Raw genomic sequence first — 7,245 nt, forward strand, 5'->3', positions numbered from 1 at the left:
GGTTCAGAACCGTTTGTTGTTTACTAATATCAAATGCCAAAAGGGTATGATCATTCTGAGAAGAGATCTGAATCAATATGCAAATCCATTAAATGTTGTGTAAGTTGAGTTTTATCCCTAAGAAAGCTTCTTCAAAAAGCTTAGTATTTTCAGGGTTTTTTCCAGGAAACATGAATGAATTTCCAATTCACCCATGCGTCTCGCAGTAACTGTTAACACAGTGAAACAAAAATGTACATTTTCTTCGCCATGATGCATGATTTTTTTATGTATTCTGACACATAAACAAATTTCTCCGAGTTTGAACACATTTCACCTTAAGAGGCAACAGTGGCGCCTTTTTGAATTTTTGAGAAATCAAAATTTTGACGCCATTTTGTTTTAAAGCCAAATATCACTATTCTAACAGTTTATCCACATATTAGCATCTTCTTACTTATCTCTGAAGAAAACAGATCTTAAATCAGATGGAAACTGAGCTCAAAACGGTGATTCTGCAAAACGCTTTTGGCGTGGTTTTAGTATATTTCACAAAGCAAAAAATATCGAGTATGTAGAACATTAATGGTAATGCGCTAAGATCTGAAAGTGGTTGTCAAATTATGTCTTATATTGAGTAAAAAAGTCTCAGAAATCGATTGGTATGTGTCTGATCCACGTCAAATGTCAGCAACATTTCACTTATGTCCCAATTCCTCTACAATACAAAACAAGGTTTATCTCGACGTTAAATTAACTTATTTGAATTCTGTTTAATGGGCTCATCCATAAATTATGTAAGGGTTTAGGGGAAGAGAAAATCTTACGTAAGATTGAAAAATTCAAAATACAAACAAAAACTCACAAAATTTAAAAAAATTAGTTTTAGTTTAGTTTTTTTTTTCTAATCTTTTGAAGTGCTTCCAGTTAGTTCAGGCTGCATTTTATCTTCAATATTTTGCTCCTGGTGTTTCTAGCTGGTTCAGTTAAATTGAGCAAATCTTTCGTATGTTTTCTCTGAACTCACTGATGATTAATTTTCAGCTTACTCTTGTCCATTTTTGAACAATTCCTACCGCTTTTTGGGTTACTTGTCATATAATACTTATTCGTAGTACAATAAATGAAACTTGCCGTCGTTGTCCTTTGCCGAATACAGTAATATTAGATGACGACCGTGGCGGAACAACGTACTTATTCAGGAATGTTAAAGACTCCGTTTTTTTTGTACCCAATTTCTGCTTCTGTCCATTGATGTATTTTTTCCCTTATCAATATTTTATTTTTTCCCTTACCAATATTTTCCAAGTATTTTAGGCTAAACTCCCTTTGTTTGTTTCGTAAGCTTGGACGCTTTTGTACTTATATTTTTCGTAAATGCTTTGTATGACAACTATCAATTACTGTTTTCTTGTTCGTTAAAGGTACAAAATCTCTTTATAAATGATTTGTAGTTTAAACAGGGTTAAAAAAAATCCAAGATGAGTTCAGTAAAAATGAAGTTCTGTCTGTCTGACCCTTACAGACTTGGAAAATATTGAACCGATCGGCGTGAAAGGTAAAGGTTATATGTAGGAGTTGTAGGAGTTTTTGGGGCCGGGAAAGATAATTAAGATATTTCGTGAACCCTCCCCCCCCCCCCCCCTCTAGTAAAGAGGGCCCCAATACAAATGAAACACAAATTTGTGCATAACTCGAGAACTAATCAAGCAAATGAATCCAAATTCGATATGCAAAGGTTTTTAGGAGCAGTTAATATTTCTATTGCGATTGAAATACAAAGATCTGTATTACTCGTGAACTAATCGAGCAAATAGATCCAAATTTGGCATGTGAAAGTCAGAAATGTTTTTGGTGGTTTTACACTACTCACTCCTCTCTAAAATGGGGGGAGATTCATTGAGCAAATGGAATCAAAACTGAAAATTGAGGATTATAGAGTACAAGAAATTGACTCCCCTTCCTACTCTAAAAGGAGGAAATTCCCATACAAATGTACAAACGTGATGATGTACCGAAGCCAAAAATCAATCTTAAGCACTATTTTTGATTTTAAGATGGCGATTATTTCCAGAGAGTTTTTAAGTTAGTTTTAGATAAAAAAAAATGATAAAAAAATCATTAGAAGCGAGTAACTTAATTGTCAAGGATGTGTCATTACTCAAGACATTTTATTTCGCTGTTTCAGCATTCGGCCACAGAAATTTTGTCAAAACAATTGTTAGCGATTGGCACTGGAAAAGTAGGTACCAGTTGAGATTTTCGTTCGGTTGATTTTGTTTTCTCAATATCATATTATATTACTGATTGTACGAATACCGTGCTGGATCGAAATCCGTACACCTAAGCACATGATAATCTTCGACGGTCAATATAAAATCAAGAAATCACATATTGCTTTAAACTGACATGTTTAGTTATAGGTCTACTTATATTTTATCACTATTTTCCAGCAAAATGATTAAAATCACTCCGAAACTCGAAAAAATCATGTTTAAATAGAACATGTTTTGAATCGAAATCCGTACACAGGTTTTTGTCTGAATCAAAACCCGTACACTTTTGAATCGAAATCCGCACACACGCGATATAGACTGGATCAAAGTCCATACAACAATAAATCAAACTCCGTATAGATGAAGAAGTACAAAAATGAACATCTTTTATTTATAATTTACCTTTCAATTACCGAATAAGTATATTTTGAGGATCAACTGGCTCCTAAAGTTTCACACGGTTTTCTAATTTTTGATATCAGCTGAAATAGTGCAATTTTCGTAGCGTTTCGTAGTAACCGGAACGCCGGAACCTCTCGAAGCTTCCCGGTACGACTTTCCCTTGCGCACCTCAGTCACAGCTCGTTTAAAATTGTTTGCCGTATATTTATACTTGTTTTCTTCTATTATATGCTGAAAACAAGAAGAAAGTTCAACAATATATGCATGATACACACGCTGTACGGATTTCGATTCAAGCAAATAACAAGAATCAAAATCCGTACGGCACAGTTTTTGTTGAATAAATACAACTTACACTATTTATTAGACAATATACAGCTCGAAAATGACAAAGACTTACCTTTTCCATCAATTTTGAAAAGATTCATAGAGTAAAACACTTATATCCCACTTGAAAATCGTTTTTATCTGGAGAACGTTTCCTTAGTAAATTCTCTAACGATACAACGAAATGACAACTGAAACCGATACACGATTGATTTTTCTTTTTTAATATTTTTATTTCATGGCCTACTGGCGCATAGTTTAATTTAACAGAAGGCCAACAACTCAACGGATATGTACATGTAACTATCATATGAATTTTCACTTTTATAATGCTTAAAACTGAAGAAAAACATCAAGGTGTACGGATTTCGATACTGTACGGGTTTCGATCCAGCACGGTAATCACGGTTAAGTATGTATATTCATATTAATATTTATTGAATTAACTTCAACTAACTCAAGGTCTAAATGAAATATTGAATAATAAGTGACTAAAAAAAGAGACCTTGAGTAGAAGAATGATTCATTCTAAAAGAGACATGAAAACCCAGTATCTATTTCAAAACCATATATCTGCAATACCTAACAAAAAATACAAATACGAATACAAATACACATGTAAAAGTTCAAATCCTGTCGATTGGTATAAAGTGCGAATAGTTGGTACGGTGGCGAGTCTCAAAACGCAGCAGCTGTTGATGTCGGGCTGTGTAAGTTAAGCGACGAAAGACGATGAGATCCCGTTGTCGCTGAAAAAGTGATATGAGATTATCTAATGAACATTCCTCCACGGTAACGTACGACAAATACGATGCACGGATCGTTTTTGGATACACTCAATGCGATTGGACCAAAATTCAAAATAAACCCCAAACTATACAGCTGGTTTCCAATAATGGTCGCACCAGTGAGCAAAAAAGCGTACGCCATGTACTTGGATCTTGTTACTTTTTATTAAACCTTAGAATGCATCCTAGCTGTCGATCACCTTTGATGTAGTCTCAGGCAGTCAGTATCATGGCGAATAATCATATCGATTTTCGCATCATCTGCATAGAATTATTTTGTGCCGATAGACAACCAAAGAAATAAATCATTTATAAATATTAAAAAATAGCAGGGGTCCTAAAACGCTTCCCTGAGGTACTCCTGAATTATTCCGGAACCAAACAGATACTGACACTCCTAATTCCACTGCCATTCTGCTATAATCTTATGCATCAGAAGCAACGATACTTTAAAGCAAATTCAAGGACGAGGATGTTCTCATTCCGATAAAACCAATTATTTCGAGCGATTTTTTTTTTTCGAGTTTAAGCGTATCGAATATCCGGTTTGTCATGCATTTGTAGACTATAAACAAATCGCAAGGTCAATCATTGGAAATAGGAAATCAATTTAGGATTCTAATGCCTCCAGTATTGCAAAGAATTTAATAAAGACAAAAAATGGGTGAGACGAAGTTTACCGGTTCTGCGAGTTATATATACCTACAATATCGAACATTTAGAAATTCTTTTTATCTTTTCATAAAAAGAAAAAATAGAGTGCTTAGAATTATTATATTACTAGCTGACACGGCAAACATCGGCGCGCCCATTTTTTTTTCTTTATTTAATTAATTTTAAATATACAAAATGATTACAAATACTTTCAAAGATTGACCTTGCGGTTTATTTCTAGTCCGTAATTGCATGACGTATCGTATGTTGGATACGTTCAAACTCAGAAGACAAATCCCTGACAATTGAAGTATGTACCTTTAAAGTCTATCTAAAAGAGAGTTCTCTGGTTGTTTCTCTATTTCAAAAACAAACAATTCGCGAGAAACAATACAACAAGTATAAATCGTAATTCCGCGTCTCGACAGAAACGGACGTGCAAAGTGGTCGTTCCATTATAATCCGTTCCGTGTGTACGAATAGCCAAACAAAAGAGTATATAATCCGCGCTCAAGGCCAACTAGATTGTGAGTTGTGTCGCTACGATTCCGTACCCGGCTCGTTACAGTGGCTATATTGTTGCAAAGATACCGGCTGCAGCTTGATCTGCGCACAGTGAATAGATAATTTGTGTTCAAGGCCAACAGTTGACAGTTGAGTTGTGTCGCTGCGTAGAGTGATCTCGCACCCGGCTCACTGCTGGTGGCTGTATTGGTGCTGCTGTATTGGTGCTGCTGTATTGGTGCTGCTGGCTGTAACGGCTGCAGCTTCGAACGATCGGACAACCAACCCTGCTTGAAGGAAGAAATAAAGAGGTACAGTCCCTCTACAATTATGGGTCAGCCAACGTGTTGTCTGTGTTGGGACAGTTGATGGAGTTCTTCCAGCAGTATATAAAACTCTATAATTTCGAGTTTTTTGCAGCTTAAAACTATGAAATTATTTATTACAATGATAGCAAGGTTATAGCAAAAATGTTCAATTCTACTCACAATTCAGTCTCCTATTTAATATTTTTCCCTGATCCACAACAGAATTTTATTTAATTCAATGATAATGCCTATAAATATACCGGCCCAACTTATTTAGTAACAAAAAATATATTTTAACTTAAATTTGCTATATTCTCACCGTCTCTTTAAGTTTCGATATCAATTTCTTCTCCTTATCTCATCTGTCCTCTTCTATCTATTTGCCATTATCGCCAGTCATCCAGTTTGACACATGACTTCTCTCAGTTCAGTGGATGAGTATAGCAGGTCGCGTTAGCAACCGTTAGTGGAACTATACAAGGGGCTGTTGCGGCGAACATCCTCCCCCGCGTGTCGCCCTAGCTACAGGCTTGACGTCACCTGAACCTGTCACGTCCAGCACAGCTAATTTAGTAGCAGGTCTCTTCAGAATACCAACGGGGGTCCCCACCTCCGCTTGACGCACAACTCCATCTTTTCCTGGAACTGTTTGAATGACTCGTCCACGTATCCACCGATTTCTTATGTTTTCATCCACCACAAGCACAAGATCTCCTACCTCAATCGGTTTTACGTCTCTAAACCATTTCGTTCGTCTAATAATAGTTGGTAAATATTCCACCACCCAACGTCGCCAAAAATTGTCTAATGTATGTTTTACCATAACTTCTGGTATCCACCGGAAGTTTCTCTGGTTCTCGTACACCATTTGAACTGAGCAGCAGAAAATGATTTAGTGTCAGTGAATCACAATTCTCCGTCTCTAGTGGTATGAACGTTAAAGGTCTAGAATTGACCATGCTTTCCGCTTCTGCCAGTACCGTAGCAAACGATTCGTCGTCTAACTTCCGAACCTTTGGAACGCTTCCCAGTGCTGACTTTACAGCCCGGACCATCCTTTCCCAACAGCCACCCATGTGAGGTGCAGCAGGAGGGTTGAATCGCCACTGGGTTTGAGCATTCGTGAAGGTGCTACCTAGTTCAGTCTGGATTTTCTTTATTTCATCACGCAGCTCATGACTCGCTCCGATGAAATTTGTGCCGTTATCGGAGTATATTACCTGAGGAGAACCCCTACGAGCGATGAAACGCCTGATTGCTTTTTTGCATGCATCGGTGCTCAAGCTGGCAACCACCTCCAGATGAACAGCTCTGATCGTAAGGCATGTGAAAAGGCAAACCCAACGTTTTGTAGCACTACGTCCAACTTTCACCAAATACGGGCCAAACAAGTCTACACCCACGTTAGTGAACGGGCGCACGTGCGGTTCCAACCGTACTGCAGGGAGCGGCCCCATTTTAGGATTGACCGGTTTAGATTTATAAACGCGACACTACATACAGCGTTTTCTGCACAAACGAACTTCGACTCTCAATCGTGGAATGTAAAATTTTTGGCGCCATTCATTAACAATGGTTTCATCATTGCCATGCCCGTATTTACGATGGTAGAAATCCAACAGCAACTCGGTAATACGGTGGTTTCTAGGCAATATTATTGAAAACTTTGCATCGTAGGATAGCACCAGTGCATCGGTTGCTCTACTACCAACTCGTAACACTCCGTACTGGTCGGCAAATGGCGTCTGCTTCAAAAGACTGCAAGACGCTGCTATTTGCTTCCGACGTGCCTCTCTTTGATTTAAACCTTGTTTCAGAATCGCCACTTCATCCGGAAATGCTTCCGATTGCGCAATCAACCACAATGTTCTCTCTGCCTTTTGAATTTCTTCGCTGGTTACCCCTACAGTACTAGCAGGATTTTCACTCTTCCGAGCACGTATGTTACTTACAAAATGATGAACATATGCTACCGAACGTAGCATTCTTTCGAACCTCGAAAATCTT

At 37.5% G+C, this 7,245-nt stretch overlaps 1 long non-coding RNA gene across 1 annotated transcript; it reads right to left on the reverse strand.

Moving 5' to 3' along the window:
• Window positions 1-5,289: 5,289 nt before the first annotated feature.
• On the reverse strand, window positions 5,290-5,600 carry LOC129729517 (uncharacterized). The gene is made up of 3 exons (XR_008728686.1): window positions 5,558-5,600; window positions 5,419-5,486; window positions 5,290-5,357 (listed from the first exon to the last, which is right to left on the reverse strand). It is a non-coding gene; the product is annotated as an uncharacterized LOC129729517 (long non-coding RNA).
• Between the last annotated feature and the right edge of the window lie 1,645 nt (window positions 5,601-7,245).

This window comes from Wyeomyia smithii, chromosome 3, assembly GCF_029784165.1.
Source record: "Wyeomyia smithii strain HCP4-BCI-WySm-NY-G18 chromosome 3, ASM2978416v1, whole genome shotgun sequence".
NCBI classification, from domain to species: domain Eukaryota; kingdom Metazoa; phylum Arthropoda; class Insecta; order Diptera; family Culicidae; genus Wyeomyia; species Wyeomyia smithii.